General features: G+C 51.8%; 3 non-coding genes and 1 pseudogene across 3 annotated transcripts; all 4 read left to right on the top strand.

Moving 5' to 3' along the window:
* LOC140351445 (piggyBac transposable element-derived protein 4-like) overlaps positions 1–13,601 on the top strand; it is a 255,983-nt pseudogene that overhangs the window by 140,289 nt on the left and 102,093 nt on the right.
* trnan-guu (transfer RNA asparagine (anticodon GUU)) lies at positions 9,135–9,208 on the top strand. Its single transcript has one exon. It is a non-coding gene; the product is annotated as a tRNA-Asn (tRNA).
* trnar-ucu (transfer RNA arginine (anticodon UCU)) lies at positions 10,614–10,704 on the top strand. Its single transcript is given in 2 exon segments — positions 10,614–10,650; positions 10,669–10,704. It is a non-coding gene; the product is annotated as a tRNA-Arg (tRNA).
* Positions 12,872–12,944, top strand: trnav-uac (transfer RNA valine (anticodon UAC)). The gene has a single exon. It is a non-coding gene; the product is annotated as a tRNA-Val (tRNA).

Raw genomic sequence — 13,601 nt, 5'->3', positions numbered from 1 at the left:
CCGGGTCGGAGCCCCTGGAGCCTGGAGCCCTCACCGGGCCCCGAACTCGGCTGCCGGAGGAAGTGCAGTGCCTCATGGATAAAAGGGCACCCAGCCGGTCTCGAACTCGCGTGAGGCGGAGCAGGGATCATCCACCCGCACACGGCCAGACTTTGCCCGGCCAGGGAGCACCTTCTGCGGGTCGGAGGCTCCGGGTCGGAGCCCCTGGAGCCTGGAGCCCTCACCGGGCCCCGAACTCGGCTGCCGGAGGCAGTGCAGTGCCTCATGGATAAAAGGGCACCCAGCCGGTCTCGAACTCGCGTGAGGCGGAGCAGGGATCATCCACCCCGCACACGGCCAGACTTTGCCCGGCCAGGGAGCACCTTCTGCGGGTCGGAGGCTCCGGGTCGGAGCCCCTGGAGCCTGGAGCCCTCACCGGGCCCCGAACTCGGCTGCCGGAGGCAGTGCAGTGCCTCATGGATAAAAGGGCACCCAGCCGGTCTCGAACTCGCGTGAGGCGGAGCAGGGATCATCCACCCCGCACACGACCAGACTTTGCCCGGGGAAGGGCCACTCTGGCTGGGCATGGCCCCCACTGAGCACCCCCTGGAACCCCTGGAGCCCCCGGAGCACCTCCAGAGCCACCCCCCACTCCTCCAGACTCTGCCCGGGGAAGGGACACTCTGGCTGGGCATGGCCTCCACTGAGCACCCCCTGGAGCCCCCGGAGCACCTCCAGAGCCACCCCCCACTCTCCCCAGACTATGCCCGGGGAAGGGCCACTCTGGCTGGGCATGGCCTCCGCCGAGCACCCCCTGGAGCCCCCGGAGCACCTCCAGAGCCACCCCACACTCCTCCAGACTCTGCCCGGGGAAGGGACACTCTGGCTGGGCATGGCCTCCACTGAGCACCCTCTGGAGCCCCCAGAGCACCTCCAGAGCCACCCCCCACTCTCCCCAGACTATGCCCGGGGAAGGGCCACTCTGGCTGGGCATGGCCTCCGCTGAGCACCCCCTGGAGCCCCCCGAGCACCTCCAGAGCCACCCCCCACTCTCCCCAGACTCACCCCGGGGAAGGGCCACTCTGGCTGGGCATGGCCTCCGCTGAGCACCCCCTGGAACCCCTGGAGCCCCCGGAGCACCTCCAGAGCCACCCCCCACTCCTCCAGACTCTGCCCGGGGAAGGGACACTCTGGCTGGGCATGGCCTCCACTGAGCACCCCCTGGAGCCCCCGGAGCACCTCCAGAGCCACCCCCCACTCTCCCCAGACTATGCCCGGGGAAGGGCCACTCTGGCTGGGCATGGCCTCCGCCGAGCACCCCCTGGAGCCCCCGGAGCACCTCCAGAGCCACCCCCCACTCCTCCAGACTCTGCCCGGGGAAGGGACACTCTGGCTGGGCATGGCCTCCACTGAGCACCCCCTGGAGCCCCCGGAGCACCTCCAGAGCCACCCCCCACTCTCCCCAGACTATGCCCGGGGAAGGGCCACTCTGGCTGGGCATGGCCTCCGCCGAGCACCCCCTGGAGCCCCCGGAGCACCTCCAGAGCCACCCCCCACTCCTCCAGACTCTGCCCGGGGAAGGGACACTCTGGCTGGGCATGGCCTCCACTGAGCACCCCCTGGAGCCCCCGGAGCACCTCCAGAGCCACCCCCCACTCCTCCAGACTCACCCCGGGGAAGGGCAACTCTGGCTGGGCATGGCCCCCACTGAGCACCCCCTGGAACCCCTGGAGCCCCCGGAGCACCTCCAGAGCCACTCCCCACTCTCCCCAGATTCTGCCCGGGGAAGGGCCACTCTGGCTGGGCATGGCCTCCGCCGAGCACCCCCTGGAACCCCTGGAGCCCCTCCAGAGCCACCCCGCATTCCCCCAAACTCAGTCTGGGGACGGGCCACTCTTCCCCGGGTTGCAGGCTCTGGGACTCCGGGGATGACCACCGGGGACCAGGCCCTCCCTTCGAACCCGGGGACCCACACTTAAGCACCCCCACACGGGCTACACACCCTTGTTTCAGCCCCCTGGAGGTCCGTGCCCTTGGTACTATACCATGGAAGTCCGTGCCCTTGGTACTCCGACTGGAGTACCAAGGGAACGGCCCAGCACTCACCACAGAGGCTCGCGCCGGCCCCGGCCCACCTTTCGTCCCTGGGTACCCACACTTAAGCACCCCAACACGAGCTACACACCCTTGGTGCAGCCCCCTGGAAGTCCGTGCCCTTGGTACTCTGAGCCACTTTAAAAGATAAAAAGCACCAGGACCCCAAGGCCCTGGCTCCCCTGTCCCCTACACCACACTTGGAGGCAGGGCCCTTGCCCTCCACTGGCTGCCCCCGCGCCCAATGTACTCCATAACCGAAGAAGAGAGGGGGACCCGGAGGCCGGCCTACTAGGGTAACAGGTTTAATTTAGAGCCGGGGCTCTGGACCACAAATGCCAACAACCCCGCAGTGCGCAGGAGCCTTCGAAGCTGGATGAAACCAGAACGGGGCCCTACGATGGCGGTGACCAGCCAGTTGATAGCAAAGTGAGCCCTGGACAGGCGCTGCATTTGACAAACTCAGAGACGAGGAAGGGACCGGAGTCGGACCAAATATATCATCTGGCGCTGTGTCCAGCGTAAGGGTGAGCCAGCGCAAATCAGGACCACAAATGCCAACAACCCCGCAGTGCGCAGGAGCCTTCGAAGCTGGATGAAACCAGAACGGGGCCCTACGATGGCGGTGACCAGCCAGTTGATAGCAAAGTGAGCCCTGGACAGGCGCTGCATTTGACAAACTCAGAGACGAGGAAGGGACCGGAGTCGGACCAAATATATCATCTGGCGCTGTGTCCAGCGTAAGGGTGAGCCAGCGCAAATCAGGACCACAAATGCCAACAACCCCGCAGTGCGCAGGAGCTGAAGGGGACTGGTGCAGAGCCCCTGTGCCAGGGGCTAAGCGCAGCCATCATCCTCCAAGCCGCGCGTCCTTCAGTGCGGGGGTGAGTGACAGTGGGCCTGGACTGTTGTTCCACCGGACGCGTTGAGGCTGAAGGGGACTGGTGCAGAGCCCCTGTGCCAGGGGCTAAGCGCAGCCATCATCCTCCAAGCCGCGCGTCCTTCTGCGCAGGGGTGAGTGACAGTGGACCCGGACTGTGTTCCCACCGGACGCGTTGAGGCTGAAGGGGACTGGCTCAGAGCCCCTGGCACAGGGGCTAAGCACAGCCATCATCCTTCAAGCCGCGCGTCCTTCAGTGCGGGGGTGAGTGACAGAGGGCCTGGACTGTTGTTCCACCGGACGCGTTGAGGCTGAAGGGGACTGGTGCAGAGCCCCTGTGCCAGGGGCTAAGCGCAGCCATCATCCTCCAAGCCGCGCGTCCTTCTGCGCAGGGGTGAGTGACAATGGACCCGGACTGTGTTCCCACCGGACGCGTTGAGGCTGAAGGGGACTGGCTCAGAGCCCCTGGCACAGGGGCTAAGCGCAGCCATCATCCTCCAAGCCGCGCGTCCTTCAGTGCGGGGGTGAGTGACAGAGGGCCTGGACTGTTGTTCCACCGGACGCGTTGAGGCTGAAGGGGACTGGTGCAGAGCCCCTGTGCCAGGGGCTAAGCGCAGCCATCATCCTCCAAGTCGCGCGTCCTTCTGCGCAGGGGTGAGTGACAGTGGACCCGGACTGTGTTCCCACCGGACGCGTTGAGGCTGAAGGGGACTGGCTCAGAGCCCCTGGCACAGGGGCTAAGCACAGCCATCATCCTTCAAGCCGCGCGTCCTTCAGTGCGGGGGTGAGTGACAGAGGGCCTGGACTGTTGTTCCACCGGACGCGTTGAGGCTGAAGGGGACTGGTGCAGAGCCCCTGTGCCAGGGGCTAAGCGCAGCCATCATCCTCCAAGCCGCGCGTCCTTCTGCGCAGGGGTGAGTGACAATGGACCCGGACTGTGTTCCCACCGGACGCGTTGAAGCTGAAGGGGACTGGCTCAGAGCCCCTGGCACAGGGGCTAAGCGCAGCCATCATCCTTCAAGCCGCGCGTCCTTCAGTGCGGGGGTGAGTGACGGTCCCATCTCCGGAGACAAGGGGCCAGGCGCGGGGGAAGCCAGTCAGACTGAAGCCCCGCGCCTGGTGGGACCTCTGTCTCGGCCTCGCTTCCAACGTGTCCGGCGTGAGGTTAGCCGGAGCAAACCACAGCCGCAAAATGTAAACAAACCCGCAGTGCGCAGGAGCCTTCGAAGCTGGATAAAACCAGAACGGGGCCCTACGATGGCGGGTCTTGAGTGCCAATAGACCAAGCTCCTTGTCTGGTATACATAGAACCATGATTTGTACCATTTTCATGGTTGATTCACGGATGATCCCTGCTCCGCCTCACGCGAGTTGGACGGCTGGGTGCCTTTTATCCATGAGGCACTGCACTGCCTCCGGCAGCCGAGTTCGGGGCCCGGTGAGGGCTCCAGGCTCCAGGGGCTCCGACCCGGAGCCTCCGACCCGCAGAAGGTGCTCCCTGGCCGGGCAAAGTCTGGCCGTATGCGGGGTGGATGGCCCTGGGTCTGGGCGGCGCTAAGATCACGGAGCGGGTCACCTCCGCGTACAGCCCGTGGTCAGCGTGACACCGTGCTCTGCCCCGAGCAATCAGAGCAAACAGGAAGCTTCTGGAAGTGCCCGGGAGTCTGGTAAAATCAAGCCGAAAATAGACCCTCTCATGCCGGGTCTGAGCGGCGCTTAGAGCCCGGAGGAGCGCGGAGCGCGGGGCTCCATTCAGAGGCTCCGTGATCCGCCTTACAACCAGCTCTCACCTCCGCGTACAGCCCGTGGTCAGCGTGACACCGTGCTCTGCCCCGAGCAATCAGAGCAAACAGGAAGCTTCTGGAAGTGCCCGGGAGTCTGGTAAAATCAAGCCGAAAATAGACCCTCTCATGCCAGGTCTGAGCGGCGCTTAGAGCCCGGAGGAGCGCGGAGCGCGGGGCTCCATTCAGAGGCTCCGTGATCCGCCTTACAACCAGCTCTCACCTCCGCGTACAGCCCGTGGTCAGCGTGACACCGTGCTCTGCCCCGAGCAATCAGAGCAAACAGGAAGCTTCTGGAAGTGCCCGGGAGTCTGGTAAAATCAAGCCGAAAATAGACCCTCTCATGCCGGGTCTGAGCGGCACTTAGAGCCCGGAGGAGCGCGGAGCGCGGGGCTCCATTCAGAGGCTCCGTGATCCGCCTTACAACCAGCTCTCACCTCCGCGTACAGCCCGTGGTCAGCGTGACACCGTGCTCTGCCCCGAGCAATCAGAGCAAACAGGAAGCTTCTGGAAGTGCCCGGGAGTCTGGTAAAATCAAGCCGAAAATAGACCCTCTCATGCCGGGTCTGAGCGGCGCTTAGAGCCCGGTGGAGCGCGGAGCGCGGGGCTCCATTCAGAGGCTCCGTGATCCGACGCTCACCTCCGCACCTCCGAACCATGACTTGACATTACGGCTGTGAAGGAGCCTTGGAAGCTGGATAAAACCAGAACGGGGCCCATCGATCGCGGTTCTCGTGTGCCCGTCAAACGAGCTCCTTGCCCGGTATCCGCACAACCAGGAAATGTACCTGTTTCGATTGCGAAAAACGTCATTGTCAAAAACCGCCCGCCCCTCCCTCCCAGCATTACCATTTTGCACATTCCGCGTGAGAGCAGCGTAAGAATTTCTCGGGAGCAGCGTGATTTAGCCCGGGAATTTTGAGCTGAACGCTTATTCCCACGAGCCCAAAAAACGACTAAGTCCAACGGTATATAGTGTACTATTGCCGAAAAATGACAGAGTCTTTTCAGGTATAGTGTACTATTTCGGTTTTTACTCTAAGTCCCTCAGGGGCATATGGTGCTATACTATGATGGTCAGATCACCTCCAGGCCCCATTGGAGTGCTTTTCTGGGGGCAAACAGTGCACTGATGATGGGGGATTATTTCATTTTGCTCATTTTGGTGTTTTTTCACATTTTAACCCATTTTCACCCCATTTGCTCACAACTTCATACTACGGCCCGGAAAAACGACAGAGTCGCTCGGGTATAGTGTACTATTGCCGAAAAATGACAGAGTCTTTTCAGGTATAGTGTACTATTTCGGTTTTTACTCTAAGTCCCTCAGGGGCATATGGTGCTATACTCTGATGGTCAGATCACCTCCAGGCCCCAGGGGAGTGCTTTTCTGGGGGCAAACAGTGCACTGATGATGGGGGATTATTTCATTTTGCTCATTTTGGTGTTTTTTCACATTTTAACCCATTTTCACCCCTTTTGCTCACAACTTCATACTACGGCCCGGAAAAACGACAGAGTCCCTCGGGTATAGTGTACTATTGCAGAAAAACGACAGAGTCTTTTCAGGCATAGTGTACTATTTCGGTTTTTACTCTAAGTCCCTCAGGGGCATATGGTGCTATACTCTGATGGTCAGATCACCTCCAGGCCCCATTGGAGTGCTTTTCTGGGGGCAAACAGTGCACTGATGATGGGGGATTATTTAATTTTGCTCATTTTGGTGTTTTTTCACATTTTAACCCATTTTCACCCCTTTTGCTAACAACTTCATACTACGGCCCGGAAAAACGACAGAGTCCCTCGGGTATAGTGTACTATTGCCGAAAAACGACAGAGTCCCTCGGGTATAGTGTACTATTGCCGAAAAACGACAGAGTCCCTCGGGTATAGTGTACTATTGCCGAAAAACGACAGAGTCCCTCGGGTATAGTGTACTATTGCCGAAAAACGACAGAGTCCCTCGGGTATAGTGTACTATTGCCGAAAAACGACAGAGTCCCTCGGGTATAGTGTACTATTGGCTGGAAGCTCGGTTTTTTTTCCAAGACCAGCAGGGGTATATGGTACTATATTCTGGTGGTCAGATCACCTCCAGGCACCAGGGGAGTGCTTTTCTGGGGGCAAACTGTGCACTGATGATGGGGGATTATTTCATTTTGCTCATTTTGGTGTTTTTTCACATTTTAACCCATTTTCACCCCTTTTGCTCACATCTTCAAACTCGGGCCCTGATTACAAGTTCTGACCACATGATGACAAACACGGTATTTATTATGTATTTTTTTCATTTTTTTTATTTTTCCAACTTATACATCCATCATTGGTGCCAGGCAGGTTGTGGAGAAAGCAGTGAAGAAAGGAGAGAGCCATCACAGAAAAGATGTCCATCCAGGGTCAAGGTACCCTGCACTTTTACATATCCAAATGACAGCATTTAAAGTTTTTTAGCGTATGGTATCTCTCGTTGCATGGAACCGCACAGAGGCCAACGCCACACTGACGGCACCTGTACTTTGTTTGCCGCCTGCCTTTGGTACGAGAGCGGTCAGAGCACACGGCGCAGTCTGGACGTCCCTCTGCTTGACAAAGCCAATGACGCTCTGTGAGTCTCTGTGGCATTTCACCCTCCGGTCTTGAGCGCCTTTCTTGTTTTTTGGAGTGATCAGCCAGTAATGCATCAATAATGTTCTGAATGTAAACCTTTAAAGGTTTGTGTGGGCCTGGAGTGGATTTGGTGTATATGATGTGTGAGTTGACAATACTTATGCTTATAATGGCATTGAATATGCGATGATACCATTTCCGGGACCTGTGTGGAAAGAGGTATGTCTTCATCCTCTGGTCAGCAGTGTCCACTCCACCCATGTAGGCGTTGTACTGGTCGACACATACAGGTCTTTTGATGTCACGGAAGCCAGTGTCATCTGTCTTGGATCGGATCCTCCTCTGAACACAATCATTTCCATGGACTGTGGACAACATGGTGAGACGTTTAGTATCGTGCCAAGCACAAGCCAGGAGTTTTCCCTTTCTGCAAAAAACTGGGTCATCTCCTTTTTTCAGCTGTAAGACACTTTTACCAAGGCATTTTGGCATCCCCAACCTGGTAATCCTTACCGTCCCACACAGTCCAGTTTCCAAATCTGCTAATTCATTTGCAATTACAGGCGAGGTATAGTAACTGTCCATGTAAATCTCGTGTCCTTTGCCCGTAAAGGGAGAAACCAACTCACGGACAACTGCGTGTGTTGCACTGATGTTGCTTGCATTATTTTTGTACTGTCCAGTGTGCATTGACCAGCGCAAAACATACCCTGAACAGCTTTCACTCAGGGCATACACTCTATAGCCATATTTGTCAGGTTTATTCGGAGAGTAACATTTTAGTGAAGATCTCCCCTTGAAAGCTATTGTCATTTCATCTAAAGAAAGCTCCTTGATTGGACTGTAAACTGCTGCAAATTTGGGAATAATCAAATCTATTATTGGGCGGACTTTGAACAGTTTATCGTGCCCGGGCTCGCCTGTTCTCACATAATCATTATTGTTGACAAAATGAAAGAACGAAAGAATGATTTCAAATCTGTTTCTTGACATTACATTTCCAAATCCAGGCGTTTGTGTAAGCCAAAATGTTCCCCAGTAATCCTCGATTTCAGGTTTCTCAACAAGGCCCATGGAGAGATGCAAAGCGAAGAAAGCTTTCATTTCGGTGACTGATACATCATACCACTCAAGAAATCTTGAATGTGGCTTCAGAATCATAGGTGCCATACACTGATGTGCATATCTATTTGTCTCATCAGTAATGAAAGTCCAAAACTGATCGGTCAGAAAGAGTGACAGAATATCAAATGGATTAGCATCCGTCAGATCCATCTCTCCTGTGTAGCCAACTGGGTCTTCAAAAGGTTTGATCCATGCCTCAAATACCTCGACCTCTCTCAGCATGTCCCAGCTCTCATCCACCGGGCAAGTTTTACTGCAGCCACTGGTTCCACTGGTTCCTCGCCTCCGTCTGTCCTTTGCACCTGTCCGTTGTTTCGAAGTCCCTTCATCTCCACTTGGAAATCCATCGTCACTCTCGGGGAGATAATACCCTTCAGAGTCAGAATCTGCTGTAAATTGCATGCCACGTGTACTTCCTCCAGCCATTTTTTTCCTTACCGGATCTGCCCTGGATCATACCTGGCTAATAAAGGGAAGTTGCACCGAACCGACCAATGACTGAAGTGATTCATTTTCTACTATTATTTCATTAATTTCCTTATACGGTAAAGTTGCATTTCTGCGACTTTGGCGCTTAAAGGGTTAACTTTCGAATGTTGCTGGCTCGCTTTAAAAAAAAAGATATTGCGGCTTGTTGAGTCGCAAATATTTTATTGAGCGGGCTGTTTGTCTCTGTGGCGCAATTGGCCAGCGCGCTCGGCTGTTAACCGGGAGGTTGGTGGTTCGAGCCCACCCAGGGACGATTGGAAGAGCAATCGCAGGCAAAATCTATGAGGTAACATTGGTCACTGAATATCTAGCTGAAACAGGTTAAAGTAGCATTTATGAGGCGCTGTGTCTTAGATGGTCAAAGTGCCTGTCTAGTAAACAGAAGATCCTGTTCAAATCCCAGCAGTGCCTTCATGATAGCCTTTCAAGCAAATCAGTTGTTTACATGTACAGAAAAACTTATCACCCGAAAGAGCTCTTACATTTTGCAATTAGAGATTGAAAAGTATCCCTGAGTAAATGCACTCTTTTCACTCCTTGTTTCTCAGTTTGATGGTAAGGATTGATTGATTGATTGATTGATTGATTGATTGATGTAGACCGTTTTCGGATGACTGTTTTGCTTTTGTGAAAAAGGGGAATCAGACAAAAGTTGCAAAGGCATTCAAAGGCTGTGAGTTCGAGACCCACCAGAGTCACTGTTGTAACCCCTGTTATCTACATTGGTAAATAGGAAAGCCTGCTTGTGTTATTAACTGATGAAAGGAACTGCTAAACTTGGTTCAATTACCACAGAATCCCAGTGTGCTATAGGCTGGCCACTGCTTGGTAGGAGTTTCCCGTACGTGAGTGACTGTTCCATCCTTCCTTCACGTCCCGCTCAATCTCGTCTTCTTCTAAAGAGTTTGGCGCTGTCCTCAGAAGCTTTGGTCTTACTCAGCACCTGAGTGGCCCCACCAAGGGCAAAGGGCACACTCTGGACCTGCTAATGACAAAGCGGGTTAATATTTCAAATTACAGTGTGGTAAATGTTACTTTGATGGTTTCTGTATTTCTCCAGGTGCAATGAGTTTGCAGTCTTCTTTGCAAGACTCAGTTCAGAACATTAAAAATACCATTATTTGCAGATAACAAGCACGCAGCCAGCTAGACAACTGGAGTTAACCCATTTTGCATTTGTGGCTGACAAAACTTTCCAAGAGATCACCACAAGTCTGAGTTCCACTACATGCTGCCTTTATGCATTGCCTACTAGATTTTTAAAGTCTATGGTGAGCAGTCTGTTGGCTCCAATCAATCAAAAAGTCAACATGTTGCTTGGATCTGGAATTTTCCCAAGATCCTTAAAACTGCAGTCATTAAGCCTGTCTTAAAGAAGAGCAGTCTTGATGCCACAGTGCTAAATAATTACCGGCCCATCTCAAACCTACCACTACTCAGTTGTCCATTCAAGCATGCAAATTATTTACAACGACAGAAAATGCGCTGCTGTTACAAATTGGAATAAGATGGAAAAGTATCCCTGCACACACAGATTAACTGCACTCTTTTCACTTTTTGATTCTCAGTTTGTTGGCAAGGAATGACTGATGTGGACCCATTTTGGATGAAAAACGTGTTTTGCGTTCGTGGAAATGAGCACCATTTAAGGATGTATGGGCTCTGTGGCGCAATGGATAGCGCATTGGACTTCTAGGCATAATTTGCAAGGGCATTCAAAGGTTGTGGGTTCGGGTCCCACCAGAGTCGCTAATGGTGAGAGAACATATAAGTTTTTTACAATGGAAAATCTGCTCGCTTTACTATCTGATGAAAGGCACTGCTGAACGAGGTTCAATTGCCAAGTGTGCTTGAAAAAGTAAGCAAATACATCGGCATTATGTCAAATAACATTATCTTGCAATTTTTCCTCAATATCCAGATTAACTGCAGTATATTGAGTGCGCAATAAATTGGCGAGAGTCGATTGATTGAAAGACTTCCAGTTTTTTTATAGCTACATTGGTACAGGGGATTTAGCTCAAAGGTAGAAAGATTGATGCCCTCGCTCTCCATTAAACACAGTTGATTGGACAGGGGCTGAACTTTCGAATGTTGCTGGCTCGCTTTAAAAAAAAAGATATTGCTGCTTGTCGTGTCGCAAATATTTAATTGAGCGGGCTGTTTGTCTCTGTGGCGCAATTGGCCAGCGCGCTCTGCTGTTAACCTGGAGGTTGGTGGTTCGAGCCCACCCAGGGAAGATTGAAAGAGCTATTGCAGGCAAAATCTATGAGGTAACATTGGTCACTGATTTCTAGCTGAAACAGGTTAAAGTAACATTTAAGAGGCGCTGTGGCTTCGATGGTCAAAGTGCCAGCAGTGCCTTCATGATAGCCTTTCAAGCATATCAGTTGTTTACATGTACAGAAAAACTTATCACCCAAAAGAGCTCTTACATTTTGCAATTAGAGATTGAAAAGTATCCCTGAATAAACAGAGTAAATGCACTCTTTTCACTCCTTGTTTCTCAGTTTGATGGTAAGGAATGATTGATTGATTGATTGATTGATTGATTGATTGATGTAGACCGTTTTCAGATGACTGTTTTGCTTTTGTGAAAAAGGGGAATCAGACAAAAGTTGCAAAGGCATTCAAAGGCTGTGAGTTCGAGACCCACCAGAGTTACTGTTGTAACCCCTGTTATCTACATTGGTAAATAGGAAAGCCTGCTTGTGTTATTAACTGATGAAAGGAACTGCTAAACTTGGTTCAATTACCACAGAATCCCAGTGTGCTATAGGCTGGCCACTGCTTGGTAGGAGTTTCCCGTACGTGAGTGACTGTTCCTTCCTTCCTTCACGCCCCGCTCAACCTCGTCTTCTTCTAAAGAGTTTGGCGCTGTCCTCAGAAGCTTTGGTCTTACTCAGCACCTGAGGGGCCCCACCAAGGGCAAAGGGCACACTCTGGACCTGCTAATGACAAAGCGGGTTAATGTTCGGCAGGAGTTATTAAAAGTTGGTTTAATAACTGTAAAGAGACGAAAAATCTTGGGAGATATACAAGATAAGCATTTGTAAAGAAACTTGGAAAGACCTTTTTTCCACATCAAATTTTACAGTTCTTCAACCACACATGAAGAGTCACCTGAACAGGGACTTGAACCCTGGACCCTCAGATTAAAAGTCTGATGCTCTACCGACTGATGGACGCATCATATGGCAATGGCATACAGTACATACATTGGCCATTCACTCACCTTAGCCAGCACAACAGCCCAGAGGCAGCCATGAAGACACGTGAAGAGGATCCATTGCGTTGTCAGCACAGGCAAATAAATGAACCATTTTATTGTCACCACTTGTGCTTCTTCATGTTCCTCATTTGGGTTGTCTTGTCAAAAATAGGAATTGTACTGCAGCAATCATGACTCTTGTTCCAAGTTTTATTTCCAATTAGACCTCAACCATAGCCACTGTCTGTCTGCATTTCACAGAAAGTGCTTCATAGTTGGATTGTAGTTTTAGCTTCACCCCAACTGAATTGAATATTTTTGTATGGGTACTTTCTTTGTGTGTGAGTATTTTTCATTCTGATCATTTTTGCCAGAGTTCATTTCTATACAGCTACTTTTTGCTAAGGTAACATTTTGATCCAAGTTGTGTCTACCCTTGCCCTCATGTGCTATGTCTGTGTGCATTTAATAGTGCAATTATTTGTAAAATATCTTATGATTTTCATATTTTGGCTTATAAATAAAAGTAGATCCTGATTACCTAGTCTTGATCAATGTTTGTGTAGTTCTGCACCTTTATAATGTAGCTCCAATTTGAGCTATGTGAAAGACAGTTACACAAAGGACTTGCAAAACAAATAGTAGATTTACTCAACAGGGCAAATCAAAGAGAGAAGCCCTGTAGGATGCAGGCACATGCTCTGTGGTTTCATTGTGTAGAGGTCATCACATCTGCTTTACACGCAGAAGGTCCTGGGTTCGATCCCCAGTGAAACCAGCTGTGTGTTTCATGCAAACTCTCATTGACTTTGAGCATGCTGTTGGTGCTTTAAAGCTCCATGACTTTACTGTGCCCCTCTTGCATACTGAAATAAAAGCTTCATCTGTTGAGCTCATATTGTGTTCAATAGCTACAGCGTACCTATCATCTTGTATCTTTCATTCAGTCCTCTAATTCTTTCAACAAGGTTTAAAGAAATGCGCTTTCTATGTTCACATCCAGAAATCTGGGGATGAACCAGGGACTTCTAGATCTTCAGTCTATCGCTCTGCCAAATGAGTTATTTTGGTAAGGACAGCTGGTGGGTTCATGTCTTAAACAGGAACCTACTTATACACCCCAAGCATTTGATATTTGCTTAATGCCAATGGAAATGCGTGTGCACAATCTCTCAAGGTAACTTTGAGGTGGGTTGGTAATCAATCTGATATGATTTAAAACACACGTTCAAGGGTGTTTTTTACGTAGGGGGACAATGTGAAGATTGTTGCGTCATTCCACCCCAAATTCTGTCAACAAGTCGGCAGGAGTTATTAAAAGTTGGTTTAATAACTGTAAAGAGACTAAAAATCTTGGGAGATATACAAGATAAGCATTTGTAAAGAAACTTGGAAAGACCTTTTTCCACATCAAATTTTACAGTTCTTCAACCAC

Source organism: Eucyclogobius newberryi, unplaced genomic scaffold (assembly GCF_026437365.1).
Source record: "Eucyclogobius newberryi isolate DKJ021-1_F unplaced genomic scaffold, fEucNew1.0.hap1 SCAF_8, whole genome shotgun sequence".
Classification (NCBI taxonomy): domain Eukaryota; kingdom Metazoa; phylum Chordata; class Actinopteri; order Gobiiformes; family Gobiidae; genus Eucyclogobius; species Eucyclogobius newberryi.
The sequence above is the reverse complement of the archived record's forward strand: the minus strand, read 5'-3'. Positions and strand labels throughout refer to the sequence as shown.